Source organism: Pan troglodytes, chromosome 13, assembly GCF_028858775.2.
Source record: "Pan troglodytes isolate AG18354 chromosome 13, NHGRI_mPanTro3-v2.0_pri, whole genome shotgun sequence".
Taxonomy (NCBI): Eukaryota; Metazoa; Chordata; class Mammalia; order Primates; family Hominidae; genus Pan; species Pan troglodytes.
The window spans coordinates 129,214,456-129,228,680 of record NC_072411.2 but is presented as its reverse complement, the minus strand read 5'-3'; the positions used below and the strand labels follow the sequence as shown (position 1 = coordinate 129,228,680).

General features: G+C 43.8%; 1 protein-coding gene across 9 annotated transcripts in view; it reads right to left on the bottom strand.

Annotated features, from left to right (window-relative positions):
• RHBDD1 (rhomboid domain containing 1) overlaps positions 1-14,225 on the bottom strand; it is a 194,741-nt gene that overhangs the window by 15,300 nt on the left and 165,216 nt on the right. The gene's annotated exons all lie outside the window — the stretch shown is intronic.

Genomic DNA, 14,225 nt, shown 5'->3' with positions numbered 1-14,225 from the left:
GTGGAGAAGAAAGCACATCTTTCTTGGGACTCTGTCCTAAGTGGTGGCTTCATAATTGCCGGGGACAGCAGCTCCCTCCCTCCAAGGGACACAATGCCAGCTGCATGGCTCACCCTCCTATACGAGCAGGGGCAGTTCCTCCATTCACAAATAACAAGATCCCCCACACCATTGCGTTTTGCCCAGGCTCTCAAATCTTCTGTTCAGCTAAAGGTATAAAGAAGCATTTTTGATAATATTTAGACCTGTTTTATTTTTTTCTCACTCCCTTCCACTTGAGTTTCAAACCAGAGAGATGGCCCAGTTTCCAGTCCTTCAAACCAAGGATCAAGGGAATGTTTTCATTGACTTTTGAAATCAAAGACCATTTGAAATTAGCCAACATTTCCCTCAGAAACCTCAATCTTCTTAAAACACTCCTTAACCTTTGCACGTGAAAAAAAGTACAAGTAAACATCATCCCAAGCATTCAAGGAATAAGGAAAAAAAAAGACAAGCCAGTGGGAAAAGAACTTTGAAAAGGGACAAAATGTTGGCAACTTCTGCTGAGAACAACCATCCCCGAGTGGTCAAGTTTAGGTCACCCTGGACAACTACTGCAGATAACCATGTGTCTTGTAAAACAAGGCTGTTGGGCCTGGGAAAAGAAATGGATTGAGGTGGCTGGCCCCTAGGCTAGGTGGCCTGACTGACTAGCAGCAAATAAAGTGAACCACATAACTGGCCCCAGGTCCCACAGCTACCCAATACTTCCGTGCCACATTCCCGCAGAAAACACAGCATGCTTCGAAGGGCTAAATACTAGATGCTGGATTTAGAAGAGTGATTCTCAAATCCACATCGGGGAGCTTGGTGAGAGGCAGATTCTAGGGTTCTACTGGAAGATTCCAGATCAATGTCTGTTGGGGGACCCAGAAATGTGCATTTTTTAACATGCACCTCAAGTGAGCTGGATGCCCACATGCCCCACTTTGAGAAACTCTGATCACAGGAATGCCATAGTGTGTTCTGTGGTTATGTTTGCCTTTGAGCATTTGCACTAGCATGGCATTTGGTTTAGTACAAGTAGGTTTCTGGTGACATTTACTATGAGTCAAAGACTCTGGTAGTTTCCTAGGTTATGCTATGCTCAACCTTGGATGATGTAGATTTTAAAAGATACCAGTGCAACCCAGCTATCCTGAAAAACACAACAAATACAATCGTTAGTTAAAATTCTATTTGTGATGACACTGGAGTAGAAGAAACTGGCCCAGTGTCACTCACCCAGTCCTAGGAACAAGGGAATTCACCTCTGGATCCCTGGTGCCTGGTACATAGTGGGTGCATCATAAATGCTTGAGGAATGAATGAAAGAACAAGCTAACACACCATTAGGGCAAATTTCAATTTCTGGCCTCAGCCACTAAACAGCTCTCAAATCCTGAGACACAAATAGTGAGGAACAGGTGAGTGGGGGCTACAAACCCATATACTTTGGAACACAATTCAGTCTATTTGTTTTGTCTATGAAATTCACAAGCTTTGCCTGGGCTCTGGGGTTCTGGACACATTAAAGAACATTCAGTAGCTAGAAATAGGCTGAGATATGAGATGTATTACATCTATTGATGCTGAATGCTGTCTTAAATGTTTTAAAAGTTCAAATTATCTTTTCTTTTCAACTACCATAAGCCTGATTAGTATATAACTACAGGTCCAGAAATACCAATATCAATGCATAATTACAAAAACAATCCCGACCTAGGAAATTGTCCCTGAGATATCTGCGGCCTAGGAGAACACAGTGGTCCAAAGCCCTTATTAAAGCTGACAGCCACCTGGCATCCATCTTTTGCAGGTGGAACTAGAGGAAGACAAACTGCTCTGAGAAAAACCTGCAATTAGTGAGTCATGGCTGGTATCAAAGGTACCCAAATCATTAGGGGCAGGGCTGAGGGAATCACTGGGAACCTCCCAGCCCAACCCTACCACATGTGAGGCCTGTGGCCAGATGTGTGCTTGGTGGGCAAGAAAAGAAAAGAGGGCGGGGGGAAGTTGAAAATATGTGAAAGAGGAATGATATACTTATCAAAAGTATGATAGCCATGAATTTTGAGAGGCAGCAGCTTGTGGTTTAGGAAACCAGGGTGGGCTTCTCCACAAAGGTCTAGATAACTTGGACCATGAGGGCGATGCAACCTTTATCTGTTTGGAGTAGATAAGCTCCATGAGATACGTGGCAGTGAGAAGCCATCTGGAGAAATGCACAAACAAGCAGGAGCCCTTGCTCTCTGCACCCCAGAGCTGAGAAATTCTTATGTGGGTCAGAGTTAGCCTAGAATTGTGGTGGCTGGGAAGCCAGTTTCTGTGATGTGAAAAACTGTCTGAGAAGTATGATGGTCATTTTAAAACCACGCCTGTTTCTGTATTTGATGGCATTTAACCCTGAGTCTAATTAACCACTTTTTGTGTGTTCTTTTAGGTCTGATTAACTCATTATCCCTCTCCCAAATCCTAATCTTGTGCCCCATTAGAGAAAGTGTGTGTGTGTGTGTGTGTGTGTATGTGTGTGCATGTGGATGAGTGCATGGAAGTGTGTGCCTGCATGTGTTTGCATGAGCGTGTGCTTGTGTGTGCTAACCTACAGAGGCAGGAGACAATCCTGTGACTGAAACCTAACATCTTTTTTTTTTTTTTGAAGTTCAATGAGCTCCTTTTTAAAAAAGTTTTTTGAAGTTCAATGAGCTCCTTTATTTATTTATTTTTTATTATACTTTAAGTTCTAGGGTACATGTGCACAATGTGTGGTCTCGTTACATAGGTATACATGTGCCATGCTGGCCCGCTGCACCCATCAACTCGGCATTTACATTAGGTATTTTTCCCAGTGCTATCCCTCCCCCATCCCTCACCCCATGACAGGCCCCAGTGTATGATATTCCCCACCCTGTGTCCAAGTGTTCTCATTGTTCAATTTCCACCTATGAGTGAGAACATGCGGTGTTTGGTTTTCTGTCCTTGTGATAGTTTACTCAGAGTGATGGAAACCTAACATCTCTTACAAACAAGCCCATCCAGCCTCAGGAAGGCCAAGGAGTGTCTCAGACTGGTTTTACACCCTTGAAATGGCCTGCCTCAGTCTCAAACTGAACTAGAATTAAACTCAGAAATTATTTTAAAATGGTCTCTGCTACGGAGAGATATTCAATAACAACAAAAAATGAGTTATTCCTACATGCCTATTAATAGACATTAATTATTTATAAATTCTAGTAAAATAAAACTTATTTTATGAACAGAAAAAGAAAACTCCAGAACTAAATTTTTTAAACATCATTCCCAAGTTAGGAACCTAGAATTAGGCTCATCTTGGGTAACTGAAGATTTAGATAAGGGAAGAGGAATATGTTGCTCTCTGAACTTCACTGGAAGTATCTAAATATGTGCTTTGGCCAGATAAAAAGCTAGCAGAGAAAGGACTATATGGTTTTAAGACCATAAGGAACCCTACAGATTTAATTAAGTGTGGATGGGAGACTGTGTATGAGATGCATCCAGGATGACATCATAAACATCATGCATTTCCAGAACACGAGGGGTGTCTTCAGGATGGTAGATCTGACTTGCTCATGTCAGAGATGGGAAATGGAAGTTCAGAGAAGGTAAATGGTTTTCCTAAGAGCTAAGAGGCACAGAACCACACCCCAAATCTCCCGTTTTCTCTTCCAGGCATTTCATTCTGCTTAGAACCTTGCTTACCAAATCTGGAGTGGATACCGGTGTCTTACAAAGCTGCCCTTCTGCTACCTCGCTCTGGTGGGGAACGAGAGTAGGGCATGGGTTCTGAACCAGAAAGAGCTGAGGTTGAATACTGGCTTTGCCTCTTATTTTGTGTCCTAGGATAAGCTACGTTACTCACTGATCCTCAATTTTCTTATCTGTAAAATCTAGCTCATGGGTGTGTTCTGAGGACCAAATGAATTAAAGGATATGAGCACCTGGGTCAAAGCAATGAAAGGTAAGTGGTGCTGACTGTTACACTAATGACCCCCTTTCCAGGCTGCCCTTCTCAGAAATGCCCCCACTATCCCTCTGGTTAGTCACACAAGCCCAGACCCTAGAGTCTTCCTTGACACCTTCCTCTTCCACTCGTCCTGTCCCCAAATTCAATCCATCAAAACCTGTCATTTTAACCTGAACATTCCCAAATTTGTCCATTGTTCTCTATCTGTCCTGTCACCAACTATGTTTGAGTCACCTGTATCATGGGCCTAGACCAGTGCCTAAACCGCTGTGATGGTTAATGTAGGTGTGAACTAGACTGGCTTGAGGGATGACTAGATGGCTGGCGAAGCAGTGCTCCTGGGTGTTTCTGAAAGTTGCCAGAGACTGACTGACATTCAAGTCAGGCGACTGAGAGAGGAAGATGCGCCCCAATGTGGGTGGGCACCATCCAGTGGATTGCCAGTATGGCTAGAACAGGGCAGACGGTAGAAGGGTACGCAGCCTGCTGAGTCTTCTTGCTCTTCCTCTCTCCTCCTGTGTGGGATGCTTGCTTCCTCTCCTCTTGCCTTTGAATATGATGAGCCAGCCAAGTAAAACGGGCTCCTAGAGAATCTCCAACTGACCTGTGCAATGGGAGGATGGGGTGGGGTCTTGGGAAGTTCCAGCCATTTGCAGGGGGGAGGAGCCTGGCCCCTCCTGTTCCTGGGTGGTGACCTGGGATTCAATTGGTGAGATGGGGGCCTGTTAACAGGAACCATCTTGCTTTGCTGAGTTTTTTCCTTTTTTCACCCAATAAATTCTGCTTTTCTCACCCTTCTATGTGTCCACGAGCCTTATCTTTCCTGGTTGTGTGACAAGAACCTAGTTTTTAGCTGAACTGAGGAGAAAGTCCTACAACAATGAGACTGCAGTTTCTTCAGCTCTTGGACACTGGGACTTTCAGCAGTGGCCTCTTGGGGGCTCTTGGGCCTTGGGCCTCAGACTGATGGCTGCGCTGCAGGTTTCCTTTGTTTTGAGGCTTTTGGACTGGGAATGAGCCACACGAATGGCTTCTTTCTTTCCCCAGCCCGCAGATGGCCTATCATAGGACTTTGCTTGTAATCACTTAGCTGATTCTCCATAATAAACTCTTTTTTATACATACCTACATCCTATTGGTTTCTGTCCCTCTGAAGAACTCTAACACAACCCTAAACCATTTCCCCACGCTCGCCCCTGTCTTCCTACCAGCCATTCTCCACACAGCAGCTGGGAGAGCTTTTCAAAAACAAACATCTCTCCTTGCTTCATGTCCTCTAGCTCTTGGCTCAAACACAACTTCTCCAGGGAAGTGACTGTGTCCTCTGATCACCCCCAATGAGGGTCCTTTGCCTGAAGCTCTCACAGGATCCCCTCCCTTCACAGCACATGATGCCATGGTTAGTGATTATTCATGAATCTAATCATTTTGACAGCGTGCATTCTCACTGCGTTGTGAGCTCCAAGGGGGCAAGGACAGTGAGGGTTTATGTCCACATTCTATGCCTGGGGATGAACAAATAAATGAACAAATGCAGGAATGGAAGGAGGTGTAGAGTGCTAAATATTGCCTTCATTATACAGATGTAAAGACTGAGGCTCGACGTAGGTGGGCAGTTTCTTGAGGTCTCACACCAGAAAACGGTATGGTCCATATGTCCAGGGGTCAGATCCAAGCCCAGCGCTCTTCATATTCCGCCAGTTTGCTTTGGACACCAGTACACACATGTTTCCCTTTACCATCCAACCTTTCTCTACTCCAACTAGTGGCTTGGCAAAAAATTAGAGATTTTTAATGGGGGGCTAGCAGGCTATAGGAAGGGTTGTAATTGGTACATGGAGAAAAAAGAGTACAAATTGAATATTTGAATTTAAAAAAAAAGATGATCATGAAAAGGCACAAAATGTGTTGCTGTTTAGTCCAAGTGTAACAGTGTTCTAGAATTGTTTCTATGGATCTGAAGACAGATTAAGGGCAAGTGACTTGGCAAAAGGCCTAGACCTGTTTTCAGATAATTATCTCACAGTAGAAAAAAATAAGGGCAGTACAAGCTCCAGTGAGGACACTACACCAACATGACAGATCTAAATGGAACATACTTCTATGAGTCATTTATAGCTTTAAATACTATAGAGAAAAGAATGCATAAAACATGCCCAAACAGCCTCTTTTTGATGTGGTGAACTCTTTTAAAACCACATTGTTCAAATTTACGTTAAAATGCAAACTCTTCATGTTTACAATGGTACTATTGGAGGAACTCAATATAAAAGTACAACTGTTACATTCCAAAGACAAGACTTAGAACAATAGGCCAATTCCCAGTGTGAATTTATGAGCTGCTAAACCTCAAAAGATTTCTTCAATTAGCAATGAAGACTCTTGACATATTTGCAGCCTGATATAGGGGCTGCTCTTTATATAATTTGGGGTGTATCAGAACTTTTCCTTACTTTTATTTACCTCGGATGACAACTATTATGCTTCTCCCTGTGCAGCGTTTGATCCTGCTAATTACGCTACAGGGCCAGGATGGTGTTTCACGGTTCACCATTGCTCCTGGGGCAGGCTACAAATTATACATAATGCACTGCATTGTAATTGCTGCATTGTGAACTTTGCTCACCTTTCCAACACAAAATACCGACATCTAAGTTGTTTTATTATTAAAAACCATAAGGGATTCTTCTGGATTATAAACATCTGAAGACGTAACATTCTCATGAATTCCAGCCGGCTATTTCGGACACTCAGTGGGGCAGACAAGGCTGAAAAGCAAAGCAAATACACTTCATATTCGTGTTTACAGAAAAAAAGGAGGCGGCAGTCATGAAGGCAAGACTGTGTTAAATGCAAAACTAAAGGGAGGGGGAGCTTGCCGAAGGAGAGACACAAACTGAACTGGGAAACCAGAGACATGAGACATCCAATGATGCTCCTTGACTTCTCTGGGCCTCAAGTTCCTCATTTCCAGAACAAAGGCACAGAAACAAATGACCAAAAAGATCCCTTTTTCCATGAAGACAGGCATTCAGGAGAGCAGTGGCTTGTTTCTGAGTCTCACTTGTGAGGCCAGCCTTATCCCAGCCTGAAGGGTAAACCAGGAACCCGAGTCTTGTGCCAGACAAGAGGCCTCTGCCATCCACCCTGTTTGTTTGGGGCCTCTAAGAAATAGATAATGGCTCTTTCAATGGGAGGAGGGGGTCAAAATAAATGAAGCCTCAGTTTTATATATAAAATGCCACCAAGTGGGGAAAAATATCAGAGCAGTATTGTGGTCATTGAAATTTATCACTGCCCTTGTGACCCAGGGCCAAGAGGCCTCACTCCAGACACCTACCCGATAGGCCCAAGTCATAGTACCTTGTGCCTGCAGCACTTAGAAGCCACACCCAGGCCCCGGTAAGGTACTCCTAACCCTCCCTTCTCTCCTCCTCTCAAAATGAGACAATAGCCTGATGTGTGAAGTTGGACTGGGGTCTCTTCTCTTCCTCTAAGTGTTCTAGATGAGCTTAAGGTAGCAGCAGCACCACACGGAACTGTGTGCATTCTTCATCAGTATATGGTGGTGAGTCTCCTACACAGTGAAGATGGGATAGTCAAACAAGAGGAAAAGGCAGGGGAGGGTTTCCAGGTAAGGAGGCGTGGGTAAAGCTCACACATTTTGATAATTTACAACAAATTGTTACTATATTGGGGTACTGCTCCTTTGATGTTGCTGCATGTCAAAGCAGCTGAAGCAGACGTCTCGACTTGGACTTGGGAAGTCACTGACTAGACATCCTCATTTCTCTTTGTCTAGTGGTGTCTCCAGGGGCGTGGGCATATCCAAGATCTAGTATGACCAGAGGACACAGACAAGGTGACAGAGGACTTAAGTGACAATGGACAATAGCTCCACACCTGGACTGCCCCAGAAGCCCTGCTTGGCTGCTAAGTTTGGGCTGGCCTTGAGGGAAGAGCAGGCTGTGCTCTCACACCTTCCAAGTGTCCCTAGTACCAAAAACTTGGGGCTTTGCACCTCTGCTCCAATCCATACTGCACATAGTCTCCAAACCAAACAGCCAGGACTTGTGACCAGACAGGCCCTGCTATGCTAATGGGGGCAGGAGACCTATTTTCAACTGGAACCATGAGTGTGACTGTTCCCCAGATCTAGATACAGAACACAACAACCCTGGGGCCACTTACATTACTCCTGCAGCCAAATGCACTCAATCAGAACCCTCAGAGGGACAAGATAATCTTGCTTGCTATCTATTGGCGACAATGAAATCTTGCTTTTGTGTATTATCTCTTTTCAAACATTTTCTAAATAATCTGTAGTTCCTAAGCATCATCATAACTTTTAATATGTCAGTACACAACGCAATACTTAAGGAGTTTATGTATAAATCATTGTCGAAAATTCCAAGCCTAACAGATTTTAATGAGTTCCTTCTGCATGTAGAAATAAATGTATTTCCCTGCATTGGACAATAGTTTGACGCCATCTTTAAATCCAAGCAGATTCCCCTCTTCTGTACCAAACTGCCCATTTCATTAGGAGGGCTAATAAGGTTTTCTATCATCTGAGTAGGACTGGCCTGGCTTCTGGGTGGCCCGAGGGGGAAATAAGAATGAGGAAAATCAAGAAGTTGCTCCCTCTAGGAGTGGGGCCCTCCCTCACCCCATGGCCATTCTGAGGAAAGCAAACTGTCATTGAGTTCGGGCCTCCCTCACCTCCAGCTTTATTGAGGTCTAATTGACAAATAAAATTGTATAAGTTTAAGGTGCACAATGTGATGATTTTATATATGTATTTATAGATGTGTGTGTGTGTGTTTGTGTGTGTAGTGAAATGAGTACCACAATCAAGTTAATTACCTCAGGGGCATCGATTCCACCTTTTCTACATGGTCCTGTTATGAAGAGTTTCTCTTTATTCTCATTTATCATTCTGGGGCACCATATTGAATCTTGGGAGGCCCTAGGAGAGCTCAGATCTGAAAGATTTTATGTTAGAAATGGAACTGCCAACTAAATGGAAGGAGGAGCTGGTGGTTTTAAAAACATAATTTCCTTGCTACCCACTAAGAGTCCCAGCTCTCTCCACGTACCAAGGAGTCATTGCTGCTGATTCACGTGTGGCCATCAGAGCAGTGGAACTAGGCCTCATCTGTGCCACAGGAGCACAGCCTGGAAGAGATACATGGCCTGAAAATGGTAATGGGAGCACCAAGATCTCCAGGATGTCCCTGAGCCACGCACTGGCGAGGTACCTGAAAAGAGTGATCTCCAATTATACGATGACACCGTGAGCACTGTATGGTTCACGACTCTCAGCACTGTACAGTTCACGACTCTCAGCCTGCAGGGAGTATCCACCCTGCTCTTGGGTGCAGGACACTAAAGAGGATCCTGGTGCCTGGAAATCTATGCAAATCACTTCCACAGGTACCTTCCCATTTATTTTAGAACCAAACCAGAAGAATGTAATAACTAGATGTCTCTTTTGTACATCCTTGTTCAACGAAAAAGTGACTCTAAAGAAGTTAATACCTTGACACTCAGGACTAAAAAGAGCAACACCCAGGCCGGGTACGGTGGCTCACGCCTGTAATCCCAGCACTTTGGGAGGCCAAGACCTGCGGATCATGAGGTCAGGAGATCGAAACCATCCTGGCTAACACGGTGAAACCCCGTCTCTACTAAAAATACAAAAAATTAGCCAGGCCCAGTGGTGGGTGCCTGTAATCCCAGCTACTCAGGAGGCTGAGGCAGAAGAATGGCGTGAACCCAGGGGGTGGAGCTTGCAATGAGCTGAGATCACACCACTGCACTCCAGCCTGGGCGACAGAGCGAGACTCTGTCTCAAAAATAAAATAAAATAAAATAAAATAAAATAAAATAAAATAAAATAAAATAAAAAAAGGGCAACACCCATACAACACTCTGGGCTTAAGTCCCTCTTCAGCGGAACCTTCCCACATTCTATGCACAGGGCAGAGAAGACTCAGAATGCTAATTATTTCTTTGAAGTGTTACACCGAGTGCTGTGCAAAAAGGAATCGCAGGTGAGACAAACGCCGGCCATCTGTCAAAGCCTGACAAACTGGGTAAGGAGGCAAGCATGTGGAAAGGCGGTGAGGGGCACTGGGCCTCTTCCCCACAAAACCCTCAAGCTCATTGCAGAGAGGCAGCCACTCTGCTATCAAAGAGCCCATGCGAACGAAAAGGAGATTCTCAGGGGTGGGCAGCCAGGAGGATGAACAGGCAGAATCACAATTCTAACACACAGTAGTAGCCTTACTCATGGGCTCCGGAGTTGTTCTAACGCTCACAGGAATGCTGCAAGAAAGATACGATCTACTTCACTTCTGCTAGTGAAGGAGGCAGGTCAAGGCTCTTCTCATCTGGTTTTCACTTGCTCAGACAATAACAATGATAACAAAATGCTTGCTGCTTCCAAGAATGAACATCTCCATCTGTTTACTCTTGATCTAACTTACCTTTGTCTCTGGAAGAAAACAATTCAAACATAAAATGTTAGAGAGGTCCTTGCTAAGGGGACTAGGCAGGGAAGAGAGTGAATATTACATCTAGGAATCATTTTATGAACTACTCCTAAGGCAGTAGAGCTTTGCTCTTGATCAGTAAGCACCAATCTTAGAATGGGGGCAGTTGGGTAAATGGCAAAGCCAATGAGGAAACAGAGTGGAAAAAGGAACAGGCAAACACTCACTTCCCAACTTTCCCAGGTAATGAGCCCAGACATCTCCCCCAGGCACCCACTTCTTGGTCACCAGCATCTCTAGCACAGGAAAATGTCTTACACAATTTTTTTGAGTAATGATTTCCTTAACTTGATGCCAGGCAAATCTCATTCTTTCTCTGGGGAGGATATACTTTGGGATTCCTGCTACAAATTAAATGGTTTGGACGAGTTTGGAAGAAGATCATTTAAGGACAATCAACACTGTATAGTTTCGTACACACACATACACACTGCAAAAAGGAAATACTGAAAGTGAACAAGAACCCCGAGGCTGAAGTCCAGGGAGGAACTTCTGTGAGGAAGGATGGCAGCCACAGGGCACAACCCAAACTCAGGCAGGGCTCTGAATCTCTACTTTGAAGTCCAGGCCTACCAAGAAATTAAAACATAAATATAGAAAATCATATAGCAGTGGGGGAACCTGCATGCTTTTTTTTTTTTTTTTTTTTTTTTTTTGCTACAGGCTTCCTTCCTTTCTTTAACTTTAGTTGATAAATGGAGGGATTCGGCCTTCTAAATACATGTGGTAACTTGTGTACTTACCTATAACCCAACCAAAAACTGACAAAAACCAAAACATTTCAAATAGACTTCATGAATGGCACCCTTAAACAGCAAGAGCTTGGCCGAGTGTGAGCAGAGAGCCCCTGGACTCGAGAGACCAGTCTGTGCCGTTCACTGTTGTGTCACTATCATAGGTGTCCAGTCATTATTTGCTGAATGACTGACTCAAAAAATTTCATAGATGGAGGGCAAGTTCCACCATTTCCAGCTCCTGCCTTGACCCAGAAGCTCCGTCCATGAAGCAGCACTGCAGGGTTTTGAGTGTGGCCCACGTCTGCCCTGGTGCCATCTAGTGACCCTGGGAGTCCAGATGAACTGGGTGGAGCAGCCTTCCCAGGCCCACTCATATGGGCAGACCCCTTTTTCCAGGGGGCATAGCAGGGCTGAGAAAGAGGAGGATGGCTCTGCTCTTTAGGTAATCCCTGTCTCTCTCTTCCCTCCTCTCATTTAGCACCTTTGTGTGTCTTTCTTAAGAAGTGGGCTTTTTCCATCAATGATTGACTGGATGAAGAAAATGTGGCACATATACACCATGGAATACTATGCAGCCATAAAAAAGAATGAGATCATGTCCTTTGCAGGGACATGGATGAAGCTGGAAGCCATCATTCTCAGCAAACTAACACAGGAACAGAAAACCAAACGCCGCATGTTCTCACTCGTAAGTGGGAGTTGAACAATGAGAACACATGGATACAGGGAGTGGAACAGCACACACCAAGGCCTGTTGGGAGTTAGGGGGCAAGGGGATGGAAAGCATTAGGACAAAGACCTAATGCACGTGGGGCTTAAAACCTAGATGACGGGCTGATAGGTGCAGCAAACCACCATGGCACATGTGACCTATGTAACAAACCTCCATGTTCTGCACATGTATCCAAGAACTGAAAGTAAAATTAAAAAAAAAAAAAAGAAATGGGCTTTTGCTTTCTCTCTAGTTTTCTATCATGTTCAATAAGTTCCTTGCCACCAAATTCTAGAGCTTTGAAGAAAGGCCACAAAGATCCACCTTTGGATTAAAAAAAAATCATATCTCAACAAAACACACAAATTACATGACAGATAACTTAGAGCAAATGTCCAGTATTCTAAAGAAAACAAACCAAAAGAAACAACAGGCAAAAAACACCTCTCTGATTTTGTCAAGAAACTTGTCTGAATATTTGAATGTTAGTAGCCACATTTATCCCATATTTGCAAGGCAAAAAAATAAACTATAGCAACTAAACAGAGAGAAAAGAATGGATTATGACCTGAAAGTGGCTATTGCTGCTTCATGAACTTATCAAAAGTCAAATAACCTGGTAGTCTATTCTTTCTCATGCCTTAGCTGTAACAGAGAAGAAAACTGGCTTGGAACAAGACAATGAGAAATGGGGAGGAACACACTTTGATACACAGCTTGAAGATGCCCGTTCTGCTTCACTGTGATGACAGTGCAAAGGAAATGAGCCCGCAAAGGGTTCAGACGTGCTTCGACACCAGACTTTGCCACTTACTTGTACTTCACTTATTTGTTACTTCTTCTATTCCTTCTCTCACTCACTTGGGCATTCACCAACAAGCATTTAGTAAGCACCTGCCTCGGTTCTGCCACAGGTGTGAGGAGGGAAACAGGAGTGAATGAGAGCAAGAGGCGGCTTCAGCCACTGTAGGGACAGCACTCAGGGAGGGTGAGTTTTTTAAAGGCCCATGAAAATGTTCCAGACCTCAAAATAATTAGTTGGTTCCAAAATGAAACAGAAACTATAAAATTAAAAGTAGTAAACATTTAATTAAGTGTCTACGAAATGTACCATCTCAACTATTTATAACTCAACTCACATATATGATGATATATATTATACACGGGATCTGTGGGACAGATAGGAGATTGCGTATGTTTTAATACACTTGAGATGATGTGGGGCAGGGCTTTCAAAAGTAAAAGTCCACGAAGGTCCTCAAATGTCCCCACATGATGGGCAGGATATCCCTCCTCTCCGAGGCACACACCAGCTGCCAAGATTGCCTTGTGAAATACTGAAGAAAGTCGCATCCCTGAGCCTCAATTTCTTTATGAAACAAACAAAAACAATGGTCCTCAAGGCAGTTTTGAGAATCAAATAAAAAAAGTACATTGGAAAATATTTCACAGGCTGGCAGAGATGAAAAGTAAAATTGTTAACTCCTTACAGCTTTATTCCTCCAGGTGGTGAATGCCTCTCGCTATGTTTGATGCTACACACCTGCTGCCTAAGCAGCCCCTGAGAAGAGAAACGGACCTCTACCAGTGCCTAAAAATAAGGCTGCTTCCGTGCCCTCTGGCAGCCAACAGATGTTCACGATGGACAAATTCACACACAAACCAGGATGCTTCATGTACAGATAAAACTTGGTCCATATCATGAGACTCATATCATGAGACAAAGGTTAAAAAGGGGGGAAAAAAAGCTTATTTTAGTAAAAAATGAAACCATTTTTCAATTAGTTTCAGTTCTAAGCAGACACCGTCTTCTGTTTGTCCTAAAAATGAGAAGCTGGAGACAGCTCCTCAATTCAGTTTTATTTCTCTCTTTTGTTGGCACTTTAAGAAACACCTTAATTCTCCCAGCTAGCAACAATAGTAGGTAAAAGGGGAAAATACATTCAATTCTGGGAAGGAAGGATCACATAGCACAGTGCAGAAATATATCCTAGGAGGCCATGTGATTTTATTCTTTGTCATTTTTCTCTTTTCCCTTTTATTCTTCATGGACAACCATTTAAGGAATGCGGGGGGAGAGGGCTGGGATGACGATGTGACCAGGTTAAAAGCAGCCCAGGACATAAAATAAAAAATTAAGGGGGGGGGGACAGTTGTAAACTTCTGAAAATAGAAACTGCCTCAAATGTGTTATTCCAGTACACCAGACCCTC